This window comes from Bombina bombina, chromosome 3 (assembly GCF_027579735.1).
Source record: "Bombina bombina isolate aBomBom1 chromosome 3, aBomBom1.pri, whole genome shotgun sequence".
NCBI classification, from domain to species: Eukaryota; Metazoa; Chordata; class Amphibia; order Anura; family Bombinatoridae; genus Bombina; species Bombina bombina.
In genome coordinates, this window is record NC_069501.1 from 183,192,813 (window position 1) to 183,219,545 (window position 26,733).

The 26,733-nt window shown below is 36.3% G+C and overlaps 1 long non-coding RNA gene across 1 annotated transcript in view; it reads left to right on the top strand.

The window, feature by feature from the left end:
- LOC128651543 (uncharacterized) overlaps positions 1–18,635 on the top strand; it is a 66,735-nt gene extending 48,100 nt beyond the window's left edge. Inside the window, exons 2-4 of the long non-coding RNA XR_008401118.1 lie at positions 18,094–18,154; positions 18,250–18,344; positions 18,587–18,635. This is a non-coding gene — a long non-coding RNA (uncharacterized LOC128651543). The remainder of the gene's footprint in view (positions 1–18,093; positions 18,155–18,249; positions 18,345–18,586) is intronic.
- The last annotated feature ends 8,098 nt before the right edge of the window (positions 18,636–26,733 follow it).

Below are 26,733 nucleotides of genomic sequence, written 5' to 3' on the forward strand. Positions count from 1 at the left end.
GAGCAAAATTGAGTGCCGTTGTACAATATAATAATTTTATTTTTCTTGATAAGAGCTGTTTCTTTTGAAATGTATTTTGCTTTAAACAACGAGAAAAAAGTAAAAATAATTAAAAAAAATGTTAATATTAAGAAATAAAAGTTTAACTGTGAGATCTCATGTTATTTTCAGTAATAATAAAATATGTTTCATTTTTGCAAAAAGTGCATATCAAAAAATAAGACATAAATATACAGGTAGCCGTCAGTTTACGCCGGGGTTAGGTTCCAGAAGGAATGGTTGTAAATCGAAACCGTTGTAAATTGAAACCCAGTTTATGATGTAAGTCAATAGGAAGTGAGGGGGATAGGTTCCAGGCCCCTCTCAAAATTGTCATAAGTAACACCTAATACATTATTTTTAAAGCTTTGAAATGAAGACTTTAAATGCTAAACAGCATTATAAACCTAATAAAATAATCACACAACACAGAATATATAATTAAACTAAGTTAAATGAACAAAAACATTTGCTAAACAGCATTATAAACCTAATAAAATAATCACACAACACAGACTTCACTTGCATTTTTCTGAAAACAGTTCTTTCAATGCATTCCAATCTGGACTGATTTATAGACAGGAAGATCTTGTTGCTTTGAAAGCTGATCAATAGCTCAGGTCTGGTTAAACTGATTAATTCAGCTAGCTTGGCTTTGCTGCAACACAAGTGGACAGCTCCACCTACTGGCTATTTTAATAAATGCACTGCTTGTCAATGCTTTTCAATAGCAGTCACATGACTGGAAAAAAGGTTGTTATTCTGAAACGGTGTAAAATGAACCGTTGTAAAATGAGGGCCACCTGTACATAAAAGATAAAACACTTGATAATAGCTTTATTCTTAAATGGTTAGATAACACATTTTATGAAAACAGAAGTCGCCACTTGGTTTCTCTTTCACGGTGCTATTTAACATTTTAAGATATATCTTTTTTGTTTCTTCTTTTAAGGGGTAAAAGACATAGAAAAAGTAACGAACCCCATTTTCTGTCAATGAGATGAGAATTTGGGTATTAACTAGAGTACACCACTTATAATTAGCTTGTCATGCTTCTTAGGTAGAACAAGAGCTCTAACTGCACTAGGATATGTTAAAAATATAGTGACAGAAGATAAGTTGTAAAATAATAAACTGTTCTGATAACCATATGCATAACTGCCTCTGTCAGAACGTTTATCTTGTCTAGTCAATGCCTCACTCGGGTGTGCTTCTCTATTTTCCAGTGCATGCTTTGATGTTGAGATGCCCAAGTCCTTATTTAAGCCAACAGCTGTTCTGGCATTGCTCAGTCGCCTTGTTTGTGACCTTGATACTTGGCATTTCTGATAAATCCTCAGCTTTACTGTTGATGAGACTTGGCCTGATTCTCAACCTCATTTAATCATAGCCTGCACTGACTTTTTGCCTGTTTCTCAATGACGCTTTACAATTCTGATTTGGCCCAGTCTTCTACCATTTTCCTTCAGCTACTCAGCCTTATGACTTGCTGCCATGTCAACTTCATACATTAATTGCTAGTGCAGTGATATATCTGTACACTCAGACATGGGCAATTTGATTAAACAGCCTTGATTTTGTTTCATTTACATATATAAATGAACTAAAATAAATGTACTATTTATTATTATTATTTTTTTTTATTAAATTATTTTATTGAGGATTTTCAAAAAGGCACAACAAACAGTAATTGCCAAGTTATAAATGGCACAAAATCATATACATATTAACATAGAAATGCATTACCAGAGTATACCGCTATTAATAAGTAATAAAGAATGTAACGTGCCCTACTAAGCTTATGGATCCTCCATTTTACAATAATAAATTCTCCACTGGTCATGAGAGGTCACTTTTGAACCTAAAGTAAATATTTACATCAACAAGGAGAGCTGAGAAAATACAAATAGAGCAATGATATAGGTGTGCGTTATATCATTAATAGCTTTCATAATTGACTAAATAGCCGACCTCATGTGGGCCATTTGCAATAGATCAAACTGGTATATTGTGTTAGTCAAATCAAAGACCCTATGGTGTCTAATTATACCAAGGGGTTATAAGTATTACAGCGTTTAAACACCGCTTCCAGTTGTACTATAGAGGGGAGGGGCGGAGAGGAGAATGTTAAGAGCTAAAGGAGTCAACAGTATTGATAAAATTGATAGCCTATCTTGGGGTGATAATGCTTCTCTTAGACTATAATAGTGCAGAGAGTGAGAGGTGGGCTAAGTATAAAAGAGTACTGTAAGTTATGGGGTGGTAGTGGTATTATTATGCAGTGGAGATAGTGCATACTATCACTTGTTGTCCTCTGATTCCCCCGCCAGCTGTGGGAAAGAAAGGAGGGATACTACCCATATAAGTAAAGTCTCTTGTCTACCATTTAAACAACGATGAGATCCCCCTGCAGCATAACTACAGCATTAGCTATATGAAGGTATTCCAAATAAATGAATGAGGCTCTATTTTGTGACTAACTAGCACTTAAGAGCTACTTAAGGAGGGCATATATTCTGAATAAACCTATAGCACTATGAAGATTCTATGAATCTCAGAGGTGCAACATAGTCACATAAACAGTATTAAAAACATACAATACAGGAACTTTTCTGATGTGCAGGGAAAGGATGATGGGATATCTCAAAATGAGCTATATATGGATATGGCCAAGTATCACAGGTATCTCTATGTCTTATACAATATATAATAAACAATGATGATGAGCAAATAACATGTTTCTGCAAATGGATGCAGGGCAAGCAAAATCAATATTAACCCCTAGAATTTTATATGTGTAGATGCTGCTGACATTTAGTTAGTTCTGTAACAACAGCAAACTAATTAAACCAATATCTGCTCTTAACCAGACTATTATTAATTAAACTAACAGACTTTCCATTAGGAAATTAGTAACTCTAATGGTGCATTAAAGGCTTATACTAATGTGATGTCATTTGGTAAAAAGAAATATATATTGTGGAGATGACACCAGTTGAGTAGATGGAGTGATCTAATAGTACTAGTGTCTATCTTGCCTTATTAGGATATAGTTGTAATAGCTGATAAAAAGTGTGAATACTAGCAAACCATGTTTAAGAGAGAAATCATAAACATCTAAAACTGTTGACTGATGTACATCAAATCTTGACTTTTGAATAAAAAACCATTAAGGATATAATGTTTAGCAATAAACAGTAAAGTCACTTATAGAACATAAAAAATGTGCAAACATAAGCCTGAATCCAAACTAGGCGTGGCAGTGTTCAAGTAGCAATATAATTGAGTAAATGTGCAAAATCTCTAAACATATTATGTTGTTAACCCATTGATAAAAAGCAATAAAATCACTTATAATTATAAAACAGCAATATTGAATGGACACAAGTCTGAATGTTAGTTAGATGAGCCTAGAGGTTAACTTACTTTTCCCTAAACTCCACTTTAGTAAACAAATAAATTATAGCGTATAGCTGAAATGCTCAGCAGTATATATAGGAAAATATATTAATATATAGTGCATATGTGCGGTTAATATCGAGCCAACATTGTGTATATGAAACTGGTGACAGGTATAATGAAATGGGGACTATTATCAAGCTGGTTAGCTCTCATTAAAGTGCCCCAAGAATAAAAGTATGGCATAGGAGCTGGCAAAATTGTTAATATGGCTGGGTAACTCCATGCACAGTCTAAACGGTAAAGTTATAAGCAATCCAGCTGTGATGCGGACACTCGATCTAGCCATGCTGATCAGACAGAGAGATATTAGCGTTATCCACCCGGATCAAAAGGGTCCTGCAGTATATCAGTGTCATACATGGTGTCTCTCCTGTAAGGCTCAAGAGAGATAGTTGGTTTACCATTTTGTAGGGGAGGGTGATCAGTCAGTCCGCAATTGTCTAAAATAGGTAGTGTGAGATATATGATGTGACTGTATCTCTGCGAGGTCTCTATTTCACTAAATGACTAAGTGAGAGTTTCTCTCCCAGGCTTACGTGTAGGATCGCCAGTTTCATTGCTGCAATCTGGCAAATGTTCTTCCCAGCTCCAAATTTCAAAAGGTATGTTCGCCTGTCTGGTATATGTAGGGAGCTCCCTCTGTGCGATCAAGTGCATGGAGTTCTGCTCTGAGGGGCTAGCTACATCCCCCAGAGCCGGGTCATTGCAGGATAGGATATGTCCATTAGAAACATAAGGTGATACAGTAATAAGGCCTAGTATAGATCCCATGATCTGTTCCCTTTGCAGAAAGGGTCATTCTTTGCAAGTCGGCGGATTGAAGTTTTTCAGCTTATCATGCTCTACGGACTCATTCTGTGTCGCAATAGATCTTAGGTGGATTGATTGGTCAGCAAACCCAGAAGCAGACATTTGTATACCTAATTCCTGCAGAACTGTGTATATCGCTGACAAGATTTCCTCTTCCCCTGATGCCATGGCTATTGTAGGCCGCAGGGACCCGGCATTTCCCAGCTGGCGAAGGCGATCAAGGGAGGAGTCTGCTGCAGTAATATAGTGGTGGGGTCCACTAGTGATGTAGAAAGTATCCTGCAGGTGCAAGGCTAGTTTTTTGGGGCAAATTGCAGAGGATTAGTCCCAATTCACCGTTATATTAAATAAATTACAGCAGGAGCTATCTCAGGCACGTCTTCCCTGTTTGGTTGCTGACTCCGCCCCTTATTTATTATTATTTTAATTACAATTATTTAAAATTCAAACATGACTGGAAAGGACATATGTATATAATTTATAGCACAGGACAAAAATTATTTTGATCGCTGAGGTTTTAAAGGACAATAAATTAATGAGATTGTAATATAAAGTGTTTAATTATCTGTTTCATTCATATTATATGAAATGTACTAGTTACCATTATTTTAATTTGAATAATTTTAAACTCAAACTTAATTTATAAACAATTAAAGGGACAGTCAACATAGTTTTTTTTTTTTTTAAATGATAGATAATGCCTTTACTACTCATTCCCCAGATCGCACAACCAGCATTGTTATATTAATATACTTTATTACTGTTAAACCTCTAAATTTCTGTCACTAAACACAGCCCCATAATTACATGCTTTTTATTAGCTTTTCACAACAGGGGAGTGCTAGTTCATGTGAGCCATATAGATAACATTTTGCTCATGCCCGTGGGTTGTACACACCACAGCACTAATTGGGTTAAAGGGACACTGATTCCCAAATTTTTTCTTTCATGATTCAGAAAGAGCAGTGATTTTTAACCACTGTGCCGCGGCACACTAGTGTGCGGTGAGAGATCATCAGGTGTGCCGCCATGAATTGGTCCCTTCTTGCTTAAGTGCAGTCCTCAAGGGGAATAGAAGCCGATAGCTGCTGCTACCCTAAACACTCATCCGGACATGCAGGGACTCTCTCAACTCCCACACAGATCTCCAGAGGGTCGGGGCTCTGGAGATTTCCCTTGCCTCAGCTGCATTACAAAAGTTCCTATCAAGGGGATCTGAGCAAGAGAAGACCCATCATTTGGGTGGAAGCACATGTATTTGAAGGCATCTGCTATCTGCTATGATAGCCACGAAGACTACTGAGAGATCTAATAAAAAGATATACAACACTCCAGAGGGTCAGGGCTCCACTCGGGAGGTCAAGCAAACAACTGCAGTCCTTTTTTCTTCTCCCCTACCATGTTACAGAGGCCTGTTAGTGCCGGGGGTCGACAACTCACATATCACCGCGGCCTACTTTGAGGCCTAGGAGCCTACATTCACTTACTCCCAAGCTTCCGAACGGGGTAACTGGCAAGGAGGTACATGTTACTTACCGGAGTCCGGATTGATAGTCACCTTGAAGAATAGAGGAGAGTGGACCGAAGTTGCGTGAATGGCCACCATTTTCTTTCTGTGTCTGCGGAGGTCTTTTGCTCAATTGCTGCCTACACACTCCGACAGTCGCAGTTTTACAGATCCACTTACCTCCCCTTCCTGGAATCTCAAGCTCAGGTTGAATTGCCCTGGATATTAATTATATCGTTCCAGCATAGAGAAGAAGACATCTGCTTTAACTGGGTGAGACCTTTCTGTTTACCATCATATGTATTTTATGCCATTTGCCCTCCTGGCTTAACTTTTGTAATTTTTCTGTTTACTCTCATCATTGCCTGATTGCCAAGCCCTGATGCTCTTTTGTAGGCCCCATATTTATGCTTATCCTACACTGAAACTCTTATAGTGGTGCCCCCAAGGCTTAGGGACTTTAACAGTAGGATCACTTGGGCCTCAGTATTTCTGCTTTTGGGCTCAATACTTGTGCACTGCTTACTGCCCTAACAACTGTAACTTTTACTTGCATGGAACTACTGCGTATCACCTAAGAATTTATTTTCATCACTGGTACCCCCCTAACAGCCTCATAATGTGGAACTTTTAAATGTTATTATTGTGCCTCTAGCTTTGGCAATACAGTTGTAGTGACTGTCATGATAATAAAGCTTAATTGAATGGACTAAAATGTTCTTTTATATATATATACTGTATATACTGTTTTAGGCTACAATGAGTGATTTTGTCAAATTTTGGGATGGTGGTGTGCCGCAGGATTTTTTAATGAAAAACAATGTGCCGTAGCAAAAAAAGAGGTTGAAAATCACCAAGATAGAGCATGCAATTTTAAGCAACTTTCTAATTTACTCTTACTTTATCTTTATTTGAAAAGCAAGAAGTTTAGAAGCTGGATCATTTTTGGTTGATTGGACACCACAAATACACAAGTGCTATCCAGCGTACTGAACCAAAAATTGGCTGGCTCCTTAGCTTAGATGCCTTCTTTTTCAAATAAAGATAGCACAAGAATGAAGAAAAATTGATTAGAGGAGTAAATTAGAAAGTTGCTTAAAATTGCATGCTCTATCTGAAACATAAAAGATTTTTTGGGGGTTTAGTGTCCCTTTAAATGCAAGTCAATAGAATAATAAATAGTCATGTGATCAGGGGTCTGTCAGAAGAGGCTTAGATACAAAGAATCACAGAGGTAAAAAGTGTATTAATATAACCATAATTTCTGTGCAAAACTGGGAAATGGGTAATAAAGGGATTATCTAGCAGCTCCTCCTTTTCCTACAGAGCACCACAATTATGTAACGACCCCCCGCACACTTTCCAACCTTCCCAAAGCCTAAAATCCTCTACATATCTCAAAACAGAATGAACCTGTCATGGTTGATTATGTATTCCCTACATGTCCTATGTTAAATTTTTGCATATATTATGTATTAATATTGTTTCTATATTTTATTGTACCCTATTGTAACAATGCAATGTTTTGTGGACCCAGGACATACTTGAAAACGAGAGAAATCTCAATGTATCCTTCCTGGTAAAATATTTTATAAATAAATAAATCTATCTTTTAAAAAAAAAAAAAAAATCAGTTGACTGTCAAAGACTAGATTACAAGTGAGGCGCAAACTGTTTCGTCCTTTTGCAAGCCTTTTTAATTGCGCTAATATTACAAATTGCTCAATCACAATTTACGCTTCAATCCTCACCGCAATCTCAGAGCTTTAGTTAACTGTTTTTTTAAACAAAAAAGTTGCACAAAACACTTCAAAAATGCATTACAGAGTATAGTTACACACATATTAACACTGTCTAAATTTTTTTTTTTTTTTTAAATTGCACAAAAAGTTATAAAGGCTCAAAGATAGGAGATTTTGAGTGTTAGGAAAAAAAGCCTCCAAAGTACTCTAATATGGAGATACATAAAGATACATTGCTATATATGTATTTGTATGTTTATATATGTCTATAAATGTGTACATATATATTAATGTATTTATATGTGTGTTTAAAATTGCATTCTCTTTCTAAATCATGAAAGAAAAAATGTGGGTTTCATGTCCCTTTAATTAGATGAAAACATGATAAAACATATATATTAAGGTGACCAGATTTTTAAAATGAAATCCGAGGACATTTTTTTATCTTTTATTATTGGCAAATGGTAAAAAACTATTTTATTAGCATATTTTCCTCAAATAATATTTGCAGTGTATTTGGTATGTGCTTATGCAGTGATTGTATGATATATACGTTATTTCTCACATTTTGTCCATGAGATTAAAAAAAATACTTCTGTATATTATTGTTACCACAGAACACAAACAAAATCATGCACACACACACACAGACATACATACACAGTCAATCACACACACACACACACAGACATGCATACACAGTCAATCATGCACTTACACACACACACAGACATGCATACACAGTAAATCACACACACACAAACATGCATACAGTCAATCATCACACACACACAGACATACATACACAGTAAATCACACACAGACATGTATACAGTCAATCACACACACACACCCAGACATGCATACACAATCAATCACACACACACCCACACATGCATACACAGTCAATCACACACATACCCAGACATGCTTACACCGTCAATCACACACAGACATGCATACACAGTCAATAACGCACCCACCCACACATGCATACAGAGTCAATCACACATACACCCACACATGCATACACAGTCAATCACACACACACACACACACACACACACATGCATACACAGTCAATCACACATAAACCCACACATGCATACACAGTCAATCACACACACACACACACACATGCATACACAGTCAATCACACACCCACACATGCATACACAGTCAATCACACACACACATACACATACCAAGACATGCATACAGTCAATCACACCCACACCCACACATGCATACACTGTCAATAACACACATACCCACACATGCATACACAGTCAATCACACACACACATGCATACATAGTCAATCACACACACAGACCCAGACATGCATACACAGTCAATCACACACACATACCCATACATGCATACACAGTCAATCACACACACACATGCCCAGACATGCATACACAATCAATCACACACACACATACCCAGACATGCATACAGTCAATCACGTCACACACATACCCAGACATGCATACACTGTCAATCTCACACACATAGCCAGACACACACAAACAGTCACACACACACATTTTTGTTCTGCTTGAGTGTATATAATCCCAATCTGGTCACTTTAATATATATGCAATATTCATATTTAATAATGATTTTAACTATGTATTTACTGTAAATATTTTACATTTGCTAATGTGAATATTTGCTAATGCGTTGTATGCACAATATTTTTTTTTCTCCATTGACTTCTATGGGGATTGCGAAAAAGTGTTTGCACAATCTCGTTGTTTTTTTTTCTCCTTTTATTTCCTTCATTGATTTCTATGGGGGAAAACATGCAAACAAAAAAACTTAAGTTAGGACTTTTGTACTATTCGGGTTACCACTTGTGCAAAATAAGTTTTTTTGGAACTTATAATACAAACCCAACCAGACTAATGCAAAAGGTTTAACTCTAGTGGAGTTTTCGTGATTGGGGGAAAAAAATACCGTGCCCCTTGTAATGTAGCCCTCAATGTTAAAATTATATGCATTGCATTTACCATGTAGAATGCATATCATTTTAATTATTGCATATATAATTTGATATGTAGTCTGGCTTGTTCATTTTATTATTTTAAACTTAAATATATAACTTAAAATATACACTCACTGGCCACTTTATTAGGTACACCTTGCTAGTACCGGGTTAGACCCCCTTTTGCCTTCAGAACTGTCTTAATTCTTCGTGGCATAGATTCAAAAAGGTGTTGGAAACATTCCTCAGACATTTTGGTCCATATTGACATGATAGCATCACGCAGTGGCTGCAGATTTGTCGGCTGCACATCCATGATGCAAATCTCCTGTTCCCCCACATCCCAAAGGTACTCTATTGGATTGAGATCTGGTGACTGTGGAGGCCTTTTTAGTACAGTGCACTTATTGTCATGTTCAAGAAACCAGTTTGAGAAGATTGCAGCTTTGTGACATGGTGCTTTATCCTGCTGGAAGTAGCCATCAGAAGATAGATACCCTGTAGTCATAAAGGGATGGACATGGTCAGCAACAATATTCAGGTAGGCCGTGGCATTTAAACGATGCTCAATTGGTACTAAGGGGACCCAAGTGTGCCAAGAAAATATCAGCCACACCCTTACACCACCAACAGCCTGAACCATTGAAAAAAGGTAGGGTGGATACATGCTTTCAAGTTGTTTATGCAAAATTCTGTCCCTACCATCCAAATGCTGCAGTTGAAATCAAGACTCATCAGACCAGGTAACATTTTTCCAATCTTCTATTGTCCAATTTTGTTGAGCCTGTGAGAATTGTACTCTCAGTTTCCTGTTCTTAGTTGACAGGAGTGGCAGAAGTTTGGTGATCTCAGAATGCTTATTGTTTCTTTAAGCAATCCTTAACCGGTATCCAAAATCCTTTCTATGTATTTAATTTAATAGATAATATAAGCAAACAAATTTTGAAAGAAAATGTTAAAAATGTAGTTTTAACCAACATGATTCCATTAATATTCTTTTTACCTTTGTGACCACAATTTTATTTATATTACACACATGAACTAGCGCAGTCTAGCTTTAAAAAAAACAGTAAAAAAGCACTGAGATAAGAGGTGGCCTTTAAGGGTTTAGACATTTTTATATGAGCCTACCTAGGTTTAGCTTACAACAAAGAACACCAAGAGAACAAAGCAAGTTTTATGATAAATGTAAACTGGAAAGTTGTTTAAAATTGCATGCCCTATCTGAATCCTGAAAGTTCAATTTTGACTAGACAGTCCCTTTAAGAAATGTACATTAAAGAAACATAAAAACTCCAAAAACATTATTTTATGATTCAGATAGAGCACACAGTTTTTAAAAACTTTCAAATATACTTCTATTATCACATTTGTTTTCTTGTTATCCTTTGTTGAAAAGCAGAAAGTTAAGCTCAGGAGTGTGCACGTGTCTACAGCACTATATGGAAGCAGTTTTGCAACATTGTTATACATTAGCAAGAGCACTAGATGGCAACATTATTTCCTGTCATGTAGTGCTCCATACGTGCATGCTGCCTATCTGGATATCTCTTCAACAAACATGAGAATGACGCAAACTTTATAATAGAAGTAAATTGGAAACTTTTTTAAAATTGTGTTCTCTATCTGAATCATGAAAGAAAAAAAATGGGTTTCATGTCCCTTTAATATACTTAGAATCCTTAAGAGACAAAGCCTAACTGATGAAAGCCATGTATTGTTTGTAAAGAATCTAGTTTGTTTCCTGACATTCATATAATTGGTTAATGAGTAAAATGTTTAAGTCAAGATATCTAGCGTCAATTTAACTTGATGTCTCAGCCATTATAATTATCACTTGTGTAATTGCATAAATCATGTAAATTGGCAGAGACAGGTTTATTTAAATATTCTGTTAGGACTTAAAGGGAGTGACAGCACTAATAAAGCAAAATAATCAGAATAGATCTATTTGACAGAATCAGTAATTAGATGCTTTAATACCAATTAATTCAGAATAGATACACTATAGTTATTTTTGTCAGATTTAATCTGAAGTAATTTTAAATTACCTGAATAACAGTTTATCAACGCGGTAGATAAATGCATAAGAAGAAAAAAAATATATATAAAGATTTAAGAGAATGTTCAAATTGTATTGTTGCAAAGACTTGTCAATTCATTTAAAGTGTCAATCCAATGCACCTAAATGTTAACAATCTGTTCTCATAAACGTAAAGTAAATGAAAAATATAAAAATCATGCTTTCTTAGATCTGCTTCATAAAAGACATATTTCAATGTTTTCATCATGGGTCATGTTGGATTGGATGCTTCCATATTTGATGTAAACCACTAGTGATAGTGACACTATATATTCTAGAAACAGCTCAATTTTTCTCAATAGGATTGGGTGAGCCATTAAAGCTGCTTTCAATTTGAGTAGCTCAAATTCTAGGGAAAATAAATACAGCTATTACTTCCTTTGGCAGCCACAAGAAGATGTCTCTTACATTATCGTCAAAATTACATATGCGGCGTCACCCGCAAAAGCCGGCATCGGCTGTTTTTAGTTTGATATTGCTATCCCATATACGGCACATATTTCACCAATCGCCGCTAATTTTACTCCCATAAACTAACATAGAACCAGTGTCGCAAGTCGGTATCATATATTCAGCGCAAGGACTTATACTCCATTTTCACCTCGCCACACATAGGCAGGCATAGCAAGCCTTGTGCTGCATATATAAGTATCGTAGCTCCCTGGAAGTCTCAACATACAACTAACGCATGCGCAATATCTACCTATCAACCGCCATTCCCCCATTTCAATAACTAAATAAAATGTATAAACACTATTAACTCCTAATCCACCAACCCCCACAACGCAATCTACCTATTAACACTATTAACCCCTAAACCGCTAACCCCCCACAACGCAATCTACCTAATTAACCTATTAATAATAATAATAATAATAATTTGCAATTTTTATAGCGCTTTTCTCCCTGTGAGACTCAAAGCACTTTACAAATATACAAACAAAAGACATAAAAATTAGGAGTTTCTGAAGGTTAGATAAGTGGACTGAATGCCTGATGGAAGAGATGGGTCTTTAGCTTTTTTTAAAAAGTTTGTAAGGACGGTGCTTCTCTGGTTGCGCACGGTAAAGAGTTCCAGAAGTTAGGGGCAGCGTGGCTGAATGCCCTGGAGCCTGAGTTTGTCTTTATTCTTGGCACTGACAGGAGGGATGTGCTGGCTGACCGAAGTGAGTGGGAAGGGATGTAGGGTGTCAGGAGCTTTTTCAGGTACTGTGAGCCTAGATTGTATAAGGCTTTGAAGGTCAGTAAGACAATTTTAAAATATATTCACCATTTAATTGGGAGCCAGTGCAGGCAGTGGAGAACAGGTGTTATGTGGCAGGAGCGACTTTGCTTGGTCAGTAGTCTGGCTGCTGCATTTTGTACTGTGTAAAGGCGATGGAGTTCTTTTTTTGGGAGGCCCAAGTAAAGTGCATTGCAGTAATCTAGTCTAGAGGATATAAATGCATGGATTAATGTTGGCATATCATCCGGTGGAATTAAGTGTTGTATCCTGGCTATGTTTTTCAGATGAAAAGAGGCAGATTTTATTACGGAGGAGATCTGTTGTTTAACTGATAGTTCTGCATCAATCAGCACTCTAAGTTTTCGTATCTTTGCTGTACTAACGAGCTCAGAGCCTCCTAACTCCAGGCTAGTTGGGTGATCATGGGATATTTTTGATGCTTGGGGTCCTATTACCAATAGTAACTCTGTTTTGTCTGGGTTCACTTTGAGCCAGCTAGCATTCAGCCATTCTATGAGGTCTGTTAAGCAACTGTTTACGCGGTGTGCTGGGTCTGTGGTATTTGGAGCAAAGGAGAAGTAGAGTTGTGTGTCATCAGCGTAACAATGATACCTTAGGTCATGACGCCTAATGATGTCTCTCAGTGGTAGCAAGTAAATTGCGAATAGCATGGGAGACAGGATGGATCCTTGTGGAACTCCGCAGGTCAGTTCTGTCGGAGCTTATGAGCTTTATCCTTAAGTTACTCTCTGTGATCTACTAGCGAGGAAAGATTTAAACCAGTTAAGGACTATGCCTCCTAGACCACAGATGTGGTGTAGTTCTAGTTTTGCATTGGGAGGTGTCAGTTTAGGCTTTAATCTCCTAACGACCCCCCATACTTGCATGGAGGTTGATTGGTTGATTATTGTTAGTTATTATTTTGTAGGCTTTAATTCCCTAACCACCCCATACCTGTAGGGGGGTTGATTAGGTAATTATTGATGGTTACCATTTATGACTCATTTATCAAGTAACCACCCCCATACCTGTATGGGGGTTAATTATGTAATTATTGATGGTTACTATTTATTAGGCCCTTATCAATTAACCACCCCTGTACCCCGTATGGGGGTTGATTAGTAAATTACTGTTAGTTATTATTTTGTAGGTGTTAATCTCCCAACCAACCACCCATACCTGTAGAGGGGTTGATTAGGTGATTATTGATGGTTACCATTTATTAGGCATTTATCATATAACCACCCCTCATACCTGTATGGGGATTGATTAGATGATTAGGTTTGGGCACCTTAGGTTTTAATAGTGCATTTATCTACAGTTTTTAAAATATATTGCATTGTTATGTATGATGCATATTCTTTTAACTGTTGTATATAAATTAATAGATTTTTTTCTTGTTGTGTATTTTAATTTAAATATGAATATATATTTTAAAATTTATATTCATGTTACAAACGGCATTAGTGTTACAATTGTTGTATTGCATAACAGGCATGCAGTTATGTGATACTATAGTTATTATGCAACTTTCTTTTATAACATAAATATCTATTTTAAAAATATATTTTTATTTATAATATAAATGCATCAAGCAAGAATATCTACATTTTAATTTATATTTAAAATACTTAAACTAATATGAATTATACATGAGCATGCATTTTATTTCAAACATTGTAGATATAATTTAGTAAGGCCTTGCATTGGTATTCAATATTTAAACAGTTATGCATTTATATTGCATAATGGTTTAAGTATTGCATATAATATATGTTAATATATATTTATATATAATATTAATTATACTGTCTTTAATTAAAAATAATAAAACACAAGTAACAATAATTACATTTTAATTTACATTAAATGTTTTAGTGGTCCACTTGTAATCTATCCAATGTTGTTTTTAATTTTGTATCTAAACTAATTGATATATTAACAATGTAACAAAAATATTATAATATGTTTAACAGAGGGTTCCAATCAAATTCCACCAATCAGACTCCATTAATTATAAAAAGAAGGTTCAAACATAGTTCCCCTGAGCTGGAACTAAGCACTCTTCATGAAGTTACTGTAATACTCACGGGACATTGACAAACTCATCCACTGACATAATCACAGCATATGGGACCTTTAGTCAGGAGTGCTGTGGGGAAACTACTCCAGGGAAAGTGACAAAAGCTGAAGTGGCTGGAACCCACTTGAATCACAAGTATATCAGGGTGTAATCTAGTGAAGAAATGTTTATTGTTTATAACTGGTACACACATTGAGGCCCATTTATCAAGCTCCGAATGTAGCTTGACCCGTGTTTCTGGCGAGTCTTCAGATTTGCCAGAAACAGCAGTTATGAAGCAGCAGTCTAAAGACCGCTGCTCCATAACCTGTCTGCCTGCTCTGAGCAGGACAGGAATCACCACAATTCAACCCGATTGAGTACAATCAGGTTGATTGACACCTCCCTGCTGGCGGCCCATTGGCCGCGAGTCTGCAGGGGGCGGCGTTGCACCAGCAGCTCTTGAGAGCTGCTGGTGCAATGCTGAATATGGAGAGCGTATTGCTCTCTGCATTCAGCGATGTCAGTCGGACCTGATCCGCACTGTCGGATCAGGTCCGACTGACTTTTGATCATTCTGCCTCATTGCCATTTTGTTTTATGAGATTTCATGTAATTAATATACAGTATACTACCTGGAGTCGGATCTGTACTCTCTCATGTGCATTTTTTGTATATATTTTAATAGTTAGCACAAAGTGGTGGTAGAAGCATGCTCATTGTGCTCTTATTACTAGTCGTCAGATTAGTTTTGTGTTAGTGTGTAATCTGTTCTTATTTAACACTTTTGAAAACATGGTATTAACCTTTAGCTTGCTGTTGTGCATTTAAATACACCTTAAAATGCTATAAATATACATTCAAACTCCTGATTAGAATTTGTGGTTAGGCAAACAGCAGTTCTATTCAAGGGATATATAATTATACATCGCTAATATAGTTGGGGATGGTGGGTGATGTTTAAAGCCAGCATCGCTGACCAATGGCATGTATAGTAAATACCTCTTGGAAATGCCGCTATGTCAGAAGCTTGGAATATTCAGACAAGCTCGCTCGACATATCGGTGGATCCCTTAGAATATTTTACCGCCTCGTAGCACTTTTGATTAACAAGGCCATAGAGAGACATTGTTTTACTGCCTACCAACTCTAATCCTTGTGTATAATGAGTTAAGAAAATATTAAATTGCATTTGTCACATGTTATCAGTTAAACACTCACATGAAAAACTAGATCATTTTCTTTCAAAGTGACAGAAAGCACCTTGAGATTTTAAGATAAATATTTTTGCATAGTAAAACAACTTTGCATTGTATTTTCATTATTTATTTGCATTCTTTGCTCTATAAATTGTGGCTAATTCACAGAAATGAAAAGGCACACTGGAGATTTATCAAGACTATCCTTGCTACATGTCATTCCTAAACTAACTTAAACAGATAAGAACTGCAAAAATGTACCTTATACTAACAGTATGACTGTTTATAGCTTTGTCAGCTGGACACTTAAAGGGATATGAAACCCCAAATTGTTTTCTTTCATGATACAGATAGAGTGTGCAATGTAAACAACTTTCTAATTCATCCCTATTATAAATTTTTCTTCATTATCTTGTTATCTTTATTTGAAAAGCAGCAATGTAAGCTTAGGAGCTTGCCCATTTTTTGTTCAGAACCTAGGTAGCACTTGTTGATTGGTGACAAAATGTAGCTGCCAATCAGCAAGCACTACCCATGGTTCTGAATCTGAATCATGAAAGTAAAACATTAGGGTTTCATATCCCTTTAAGCCCAGATTGGCTCCTTCAAATGAGGCAAGTTGTAGTTGGAATTTGGCTATTGAAACACAATGGCAGAAAAGGTGTTAATTTTTTTAAAAATTTTTAAGATTTAGCTAATATGCTATTCTATAACAAGAAAATACAATGTTTTCTAATTACATGGTGTTTTGTAAGTTCATGGTCTTGATTGTCCCCTTAAGTAATGGAGCGTTTTGTGTCTATAGATTTATCTTTGGCTGAAATAAAAGTATTATTTCAGTGTCTTCACACAGTTTGTGCATAATTAGTAATCAGTCTTACATTTTGATACTAATACCATGATAACTACTGAGTGACCACGTATTTGAAAAAGGAGATGCTCCTCTTTTCAATGATAGATTTTCAAAAAAGTTGCACTGGGATTGACTTATTGGCTATTTTCCTGCCTATCCCCAAAATCAGCTCCTGACATGCTCAAACTTATAAATATTTGTTCCCATTTTCCCAGTGGACAAGTCATGGACACTTATGTAGCACTACCAATTTATAATTATGTCCGGATTGAGTTTGAAAGCATTTATTTTATTAGTAATATATATTTCTGGGTTTTGTTATCATTTTATAAAGCATTGCAAATTGTAGTGACAGGCTTATAAATGTTTTTATTCATTACTTATAAAAATAAGAAAACTTTACATTTTTGCTAATGAAACACATTTTTGTTTCTGTTGAGCGTTTTTTATGAACTTAGCCGATAAGTGAACCTGTCAGGTGTAACAATACAGTATAAATAATATCCCAAAGGGGATATGTTAAACTTTATAGCATTTTATCTTTTGTCTGAATGCGTTGTTTACTTCATGGTTTTTAAAAGGCATGCATAATTTCATCTGAAACATTCAGCATTCCTTTTTAACTTTCACCTATTGGGGATTTAAAGATGGATATAAATACATTTATAAATTGATTTACATCTGAATGGCCTCACACCGTTTATCTATTCTTTTTCAACAATTACATTAAGATTCTTTTTAAACTGTCACGAAAAAAAGAACAGGTTTATGTTTTATTATGTATTAAAATTCAGAAAACCAGTAATAAGAATTTTAATTAAAGGGATATAATTATTTATAAAAAAAATATATATAAATTGTTTCTTAACTGAAAATGAGAACTATATTTCTCCAATACTTCCACAACAATTTAGATCACTGAAAAGTTTTTTCAGAATGTATTTTGCTTACCTGTGAGTCTGATTGAATCCTCATGTAACATATGTTTTTGAACTAAAATTGTAGATAAAACATCTATAGTCTGAAGATGCATACGATCACTCCAAAAATATTACAGTATCATATGTCTCTTAAAAATGTCATAATTACACAATCTTTCCTCTCTTCCATGTTTTTCAGATTCAAAAACATTATAGAGGGACATGTCGCCCAAAAAGTACCTACTAAAAAATTAAACAAGGTAAGCTTCAGTGATGCTAGGAGAAAGGTCTAAGATATATTTCCATGCCAATACCTCATACTTACACATTATTACCTCTCTTCCATGGCTTTCAGATTCCAAAACATCAGAGAGGGACAGGTCACCAAAACCACATTCTCAAAGATCTTGTGAGCACCAACAAAGAACAATGCCAATCCCATGATTCTAGGTAGGAAAACTGTTCCTTATACACACGTCAACATGTCAAACTTACCTGTTTTTTTATCCACATCATAGATCATCAAGCTACAAAAAGAGACACTTCTCCCACAGTTCCCAAAGAGACCTAAGCATTGATACATAAAAATAACATGTCTAAGGCCTACTGATGCTATGTGAAAAAAGTATGAGGAGCCCACCCCATGTCAACACTTTATACTCATGTTAGCTTTCAATTTCTATGTTTTCCAGGTGAAGGCTGGTACAGGAGGAGCAATTCTACAAAAATGCAGTCCACAAAGAGACATAAGGCTCTGGGTATAAAGCAGACAAACAAACAAAAAAATCCAATCTTGCTATAACTATTTTTTCTACAAGGCAATGGGTATCTGTAAGTTGGCATTATGAAGTCTAACATGTTCAGGAATTTAAATTATTACCAATGCTTGCACATTTTAAAATTTAACAAATCAAGAGTAATCTGTGCCAAAAATAAAATACAAAATAGTAAAAGTCAATTGTAGTTTCATATTTTTTGCTGGACGGTCAGTAAAATCAGTTTGGTGCACATTAAATAGGTCCTGGGGAGACCACTATGAAATTGTTTAACATGTTCAAAATAATTATCTATACAATTCACATGTGATGCATTATCTCCCTCAACCTTGTAATTGTGTGTACACATTATATAGATAAAGTTCAGGCATCAATCACGTACTGTTCCACGGCATTTCATACCATATAAAATGTTGCTGTCATTGAAGATGGCTTCCCAAACATGGGTCCAGCTGGTGCATCTATACACTTTGCAAATGTCATCCAACTTTTCTTTCTCACCAATCAACTGTACTGTCTTAATAAAAAAAATAACCCATTGGTTGATATTCAAGAAGCACAGAAAGGTCAAAATTGATATTTTAAATAGAATCATTTTTGTAATATACTACCATCAGCAAAACAAAACGTGAAACTTTAATATATTTGGTACATGTAAATGTTTTGAAAATTAAATAAACGTAAAAATATTTTAAGGTAAATATACAAATAGGGGGCACCCTCCTCAGAATGGTACCCAAAGGGCGATAATATTCAACAGTAAGTCCACAGGACACTAGAGAGTATATTATCACATTAATCTAATAGTTTATGATAGTTTATGATTGAGTTGGACTAATCCTCATGAAGCTCTTGTATAGGCAGGGCCGGATTTACATCACAACCTGAAGTGCCCCCTACTCACAAAAAAGTGAAAAAGCTGAGGATTTAAAATAAATAAATAAATAATATATATATATATATATATATATATATATATATATATATATATATATATATATATATATATATATATATATATATATATATATATATATATATTAGTATTTTCAAAGCCTGTGTGTTTTAATTTTAAAAAAAAATTGCATGGTGGCTCTGAGGGCGGCGTCCATCGATGCATAGGGTTGCCACCTTTTCCTCAAAAGCGGAGCGGAGACACAAAAGGGCAGAGCTAAAAAAGAGGCAGATTCACTTAATGTTGCATGCCCCTATGAGATTGAGCTTCAGGCTCTTTGTAAAACATTTATTTAAAAGTATTATAAATATGTTTTATGAATGATGAGCACATTGTGTACATTGTGTAGGTAAGCAACACTTTAGATATATTGTGACAGACGTGGCATTGAAGAATAAAATACTACCATGTAAACAATTATTCTTTTAGTGCCTCCTGTTTTCTGCTGCACATATAGAAGTAACATAGCTATGATTTTATACCTGCTGATCCACTAAATGTATTATAACCAAATAAAGCTAGGCTATCTCTAACCATGATATTTATCTTCATACAAATTGTGTAAAGAATGTGTAGTGCTGGCTGTTTGCCTTGCATAAAACTGTAGTAACAAAAAAAATCACTGTGTAAGCAATATCACTGATATTCACAACAAACATGTCAGCCTCCTCTCATTACCCATTGACAAATTTGTGAGGCCCCTCAGCCCAGCCCTCTTATTAAACATGTCTTTGAAAATGCAAGATGAACATTGCACTCTTTCATACCCAGGGTCGGATTTCCCATTAGGCACAGTAGGCATGTGCCTACAGGCGCCTTGCAGTGAGGGGCGCCTGCCTGTCAGTAATAAAAAAAAATGAGGGCATTAATTTTAGTAAGAATTGTGCTGCCAGGTGCTTACAGAGTCGAGTGTTTATTGGGAATATGTTACAGCAGTTGAGGGAGCCATGAAGGAGAGAGGGGCAAATATTAAAACTAGACCCCTCCCATTTTCGCCAGGCATGTTTAGTTTCACTTTTATTTTATGTACTTCTGTTGTCTCACACAGCCAAGCTCCATGCTGATGTGTAGCAGACACTTTTTGTTGAGGAATGAAAGCTTCAAAACAACAGGTTAGGACTGTACAAGGCTTCTAATGCTGCCTAGAATGACAACATAACAAGCAGAGCACTTTAACCCCTTGGCTACCAGATAGGGTTGCAGTGTAATCACTTGTTATGTGCTGTAGGGCATTTTTATAGCCAGGGGGGTAAATTCTGCTTCAGGATGAATGTTTTTGTTCTATAAAGGCCTTGGAGGTGTGGAGGTTATGTGGGACTAGCTGCTCTGCTCTTTATTACTATTTGCCAATTGTGATTTACAAATGTTACAGCCTTTAGGGCACTTTGACAACAAAGTTTGTAGACTGTAAGGCTGTAAAATGTGTATGTGTGTAAACCACTCACATGGCATATTTGTTTGTATGTATGTATATGTATGTATATGTATGTGACTATATATATATATATATATATATATATATATATATATATATATATATATATATATATATATATATATATATATACATACACACACATCACATAAAAAATTGTTAATCTGTTCTTTTATCAAGTAAGTGTGGTATTTTTGTATTGTGGTAAATTGAATTTCTAATTTTTTTTTTTTTAAAAACTTTTTTATTGAGACAACTTAATGAACAACAATATTGCTTGCGAATACAAAATTAAAGGAACATAGATATGTCATTGAGATATACATTTGAGGTTTAAAGATTAAGCACTCTTAAGCTGAGTGTCATGTATATCCCTTTAAATCCTGTATCTGAACCCTATAAAAGTCTCCTCCCCCAACCTCTCTTTGCTTAGTATTGTCTTCTGATACCTGGATCACATTAACTACTGTCTAAGTAGTTCAGCTAAGCCTCCACTTAATTTACCATCTCTCCTTTGTCAGCTATAACCTGGAAAACAACTACTGCTGCAGCATTAAGCTCTCTCTGCCCTGGCAGTCTGAAGTAAGAGCTTCTGTTAAGGTAAACTTTACCTCTCCTTTCACAGGCAAATTCCTGGATATCCTGCTGGAATTGTAAGTCTTACCTTCCTTACTGGCACCTCCTCCTGCTCTCCAGCACTTCCTGACTCAGTCTGCAAGCTGTTACACAGAAATGGATTTCACAGCACCTCTCTCTGTCTCTCATCACACTGTAGCTGCCAAACGAACTGCAACTCCTGGGGTGAGATTACTTTAAACTTGTTTTCTAAAACTCTGCACATTTGCCTTGCAAGACTTGATTTATATATTGCCTGCATTCTCTAGACATTCCTGTAATTAATCCTGAACTTGCTGCATCTGTTTATAAAGAGACTGCACCATTGTTTCTGATATCCATATTAACTGGAATACAAATAATCTGCAATATTGAGTGTGATTGATTTATTTTATCCTGTCTGTTGATAACTTTGCTACACTGGGAGTGTTTGTTATACCTTGCTATTTGGAGTGGTTACAGCTCAAAGCACCAATATTTAAAGAGACAGTTTGCAATCTCTGCAACACATTGCTGCTATTCCCTTTTGGGCCCTCAGTCTATGAGCAGAACAGGGATTATTTTATTAATTCCGCTATTTTATGAGACTGAGTGGAACTTGAACCTAATTCCCAATTCTTAATAGAGTCCTGGTATTACAAAATACTAAGCCATAAAAGGAATTATAATGGAAATAGCAGACCTTACAAATAAGGTGAATGCTCTCACTCAGAATATGGATCTCTTAATACAGGGGATAAGAGAGATCCAATCTGAGAATCAATATTTACGTACTGTAATCAGAGATCATATTGATAAAAGACCTTCAGTATCTGAGACTCAGCCTGAACCTCAGGTTTGTCCCCCTGAAAGGTTCACAGGTGATAGGAACTTTTTCAGGGAGTTTAAAAACTCCTGTGTGTTATATTTTTCACTCAAACCTAAAACATATCCCACTGATCGTATCAAGGTTCTTACCGTGATATCATATCTTAAAGGGGAACCTAAAACTTGGGCTACTAATTTTTTCGAAACCAATGATCCAGTGTTGGATTCACTTCAGTTGTTCTTTGATAAAATGTCTTTTCTCTATGAAGACAAGAACAAACAGAGCACCGCTGAGATAGCCCTTAAAGCTCTAAAACAGAACAAACGCCCTGCTGAAGATTACATTTCAGATTTTAAAAGATGGGCACCTGACACCCTCTGGAATGAGGCAGCTCTATTTTTCCAGTTTCGCCAAGGGTTATCAGATCTAATAAAGGATGAACTAGCCCGGGGTTCTATGCCAACCACTCTGGATGACCTTATGACCCAAGTGGTTACTATTGATCGCCGTCTAAGAGAGCGCAGACATGAAAAAGCTCCCACAGAACATACTTGGAAAAGGCCTCCCACATCTGCTTATCCAAACCCCACTCTACGTTTGGATGAACCAATGGAAGTGGCCTTTACTAAAGGACCACTTTCTGCTGAAGAGAAAAATAGAAGAAGGATAAACAATTTATGTTTATATTGTGCAGCAAAGACACATTCTGTCAAAGAATGCCCAAGTCTTCTTAAACAGAAGGGTAAGAGAAATTCTAGTAATATTATCTGTACAAATAGCACATTTTCTAATACTCATTGTAATCTCTCTGTTACTCTACAGTGGGAAACCCAAAGAATACAGACCCAAGCAATTATTGACTCTGGAACTTTTGGTAATTTAATAGATAAGTCTTTCACAGAGTTGTATGATATTCCATTAATAAAAAGAGGTGATTCACTTGCCATCCGTGTTATAGATGGTTCTTTTATTTCATCTGGGCCAATCACTCACCATACCACACCTCTTCTAATGACCACTATTTCAGGTCATAGGGAACATGTTACCTTTGATGTTATAGCCTCTCCTCTTTTTCCTATTGTACTAGGCTTACGGTGGTTACAAACACACGAACCACATATTGTGTGGAATACTTCAGAGGTAAACTTTATTTCTGAGTATTGCACTAACACTTGTTTTACATCCACACATATTCTTCAGACCACGTCAGAACAACATCTTATTCCTGACTGTTATTCTGACTACTCAGATGTATTTGATAAAGTAGAAGCAGAGAGGTTACCACCTCATAGAACATATGACTGCCCAATAGAGCTCCTACCAGGTTCTGATATTCCTTATGGGCATATATATCCACTGTCAGAACCAGAGCTAGTACATTTAAAACAATACCTTGATGATAACCTAAGAAAGGGCTTTATTAGGCCCTCTACGTCACCCGCTGGGGCAGGTATGTTTTTTGTTCGTAATAAAGACGACACCTTAAGACCTATAATTGACTATAGGGAACTGAACAAACGAACCAAGAAAAACAGATACCCGCTACCCCTCATACCTGAAATAATAGAACGACTTCAGGCAGCTACGATATTTACAAAACTTGACCTAAGAGGGGCATACAATTTAATAAGAGTAAAAGCTGGACATGAATGGCTGACCGCGTTTAGAACAAGATATGGATTGTTTGAGTATACGGTCATGCCGTTTGGGCTATGTAATGCCCCAGCGACATTTCAGAGTTTCATCAATGACTTGTTTCGTGACCTCTTGGATGTGTATATGATTGTGTACCTTGATGACATACTCATTTTCTCTAAAACATTAGACCAACACATATCACATGTTAGAACTGTGTTACAGCGACTGAGACAAAACTCATTGTTTGCCAAACCAGAAAAATGTATCTTTAATACTGATACTATCTCTTTCTTGGGATACCATATATCTCCTCAGGGCATACAGATGGAGAATAAAAAGGTAGAGGCTATAGCATCATGGCCCATTCCCAAAAATAAGAAAGATGTACAGTGTTTTATTGGATTTTCGAACTTTTATAGAAAATTCATAAAAAATTTCTCTCTAATAGCTAAACCCTTAACTGCTCTCACAGGTTCCCATACTCCATTTTTATGGACATCACAGGCTAATACAGCATTTAATAAATTAAAGAAAGCTTTTACTACAGCACCTATCCTTAAATTTCCTGATCCCCAATTACAATATGTCTTAGAAGTGGACGCGTCAGATTATGCCTTGGGAGCTATTTTGTCCCAACGCATGTCTCCTAAAGATCCTCTTCACCCAGTTGGATTTTTCTCAAGAATTATGACCAGTTCTGAAGTCAACTATCCGATTGGTGAGAAAGAGCTCTTGGCAATTAAGAGCTCACTAGAATTTTGGAGACACCTACTTGAGGGCACCAAATATCCTATACTAATTTACACGGACCACAAAAACCTAGAGTATCTAAAAACTAATAAGACCTTGTCTGCACGCCAGATTAGATGGAATTTGTTCTTCTCCAGGTTTGATTATAATATCACATTCCGTCCTGGAAGTAAAAATGGAAAGGCCGATTCTCTGTCGAGGAAAGATCCAAGACCCACCTTTGCTGTTCCCGAGTCAACCGTAATACCTCAAGAGAGGTTCATCGCTTTAAGTATCGATTCTTCAACTCAGTTAAGACTAGCCCAACAACAAGATCAAGATCTGCCTACTAGCATCCTTGAGAAAGGTAAAGATGACCTATATTATCACCAAGGAAAGGTATATGTACCTTTACAACTTCGTACTGAAATACTCAATTCAACACATAACTCAATTGTATCTGGACATCCTGGTATACATAAAACAATTGAGTTACTTAGACAAGACTTCTGGTGGCCTGCTATGAATTCTGATGTTACTAACTTCATTAAGTCCTGTGATACATGTGCCAAAGTCAAAAACGACAGAGCACATCCTTATGGTTTCCTCATGCCTCTACCCATACCAAATAAACCATGGAAGGACATTGCAATGGATTTCATTGTAGAATTACCTCCGTCAAACAACCATAGTTGTATAATGGTTGTAGTGGACTTATTTACAAAGATGGCACATTTTCTCCCATCACATTCGCTACCCACTGCTTCAGAAACTGCTCAACTTTTTCTCACACATATTGTCAGATTACATGGTCTTCCGGATACCATCACTTCAGATAGGGGTTCGCAATTTACCTCCAAGTTCTGGACCCAGCTTTGCCACATTCTAAAAATTCAACCTCGGCTCAGCACTTCCTATCATCCCCAGACAAACGGCCAGACCGAGAGAACAAATCAGACTCTCGAACAGTATTTAAGGTGCTATTGCACTCAACTACAAGATAATTGGTTTTCTCTTTTACCCACGGCTGAATTCGCTTTCAACAATACATTAAATTCATCAACTAAGATGTCCCCATTCTACGCTAATTATAGTTTTCATCCCCGATTTCATCTATATCCCAGAGAAGAGAGTACTTCCCCATTGGTTAATGACATGTTGAATGAACTAGCTCAACATTTTACTGTGATTCAAGACAATCTCAAGACCGCTCAAGCCCACCAAAAGGTTTATTATGATCTACGAAGGCGTGTCTCTCCATCTTATCAGGTGGGTGATTTTGTTTGGCTTTCCACTAAACATTTAAGACTCAAGTATCCTTCAAGAAAACTCGGAGCCCTCTATATTGGTCTTTTTTCTATTGTTAAAATTATTAATCCTAATTCTGTAATTTTGGATTTGCCTGAAACTCTACCGATACATCCTTCATTCCATGTATCCCTTCTCAAACCTTATACTTCTGACAAGCCTCCAGTTACTGGTTCAGCTTTCACACCTACTTATACCATTGAACCTGAGTATGAAATTCATTCCATTTTGGATTCCAGATATCATGGTGACACTCTGCAGTATCTTATTCATTGGAAGGGTTATTCTCATGAGGAGGATTCCTGGGAGCCATCTTCCAACCTCTCTGCTCCTCGAATGGTTTCTTTATTTCACCGCAGGAACCCCGATCGTCCCAGACCCTGAGCCCCAGAGTGGCTCCTTGCAGGGGGGGTTCTGTCATGTATATCCCTTTAAATCCTGTATCTGAACCCTATAAAAGTCTCCTCCCCCAACCTCTCTTTGCTTAGTATTGTCTTCTGATACCTGGATCACATTAACTACTGTCTAAGTAGTTCAGCTAAGCCTCCACTTAATTTACCATCTCTCCTTTGTCA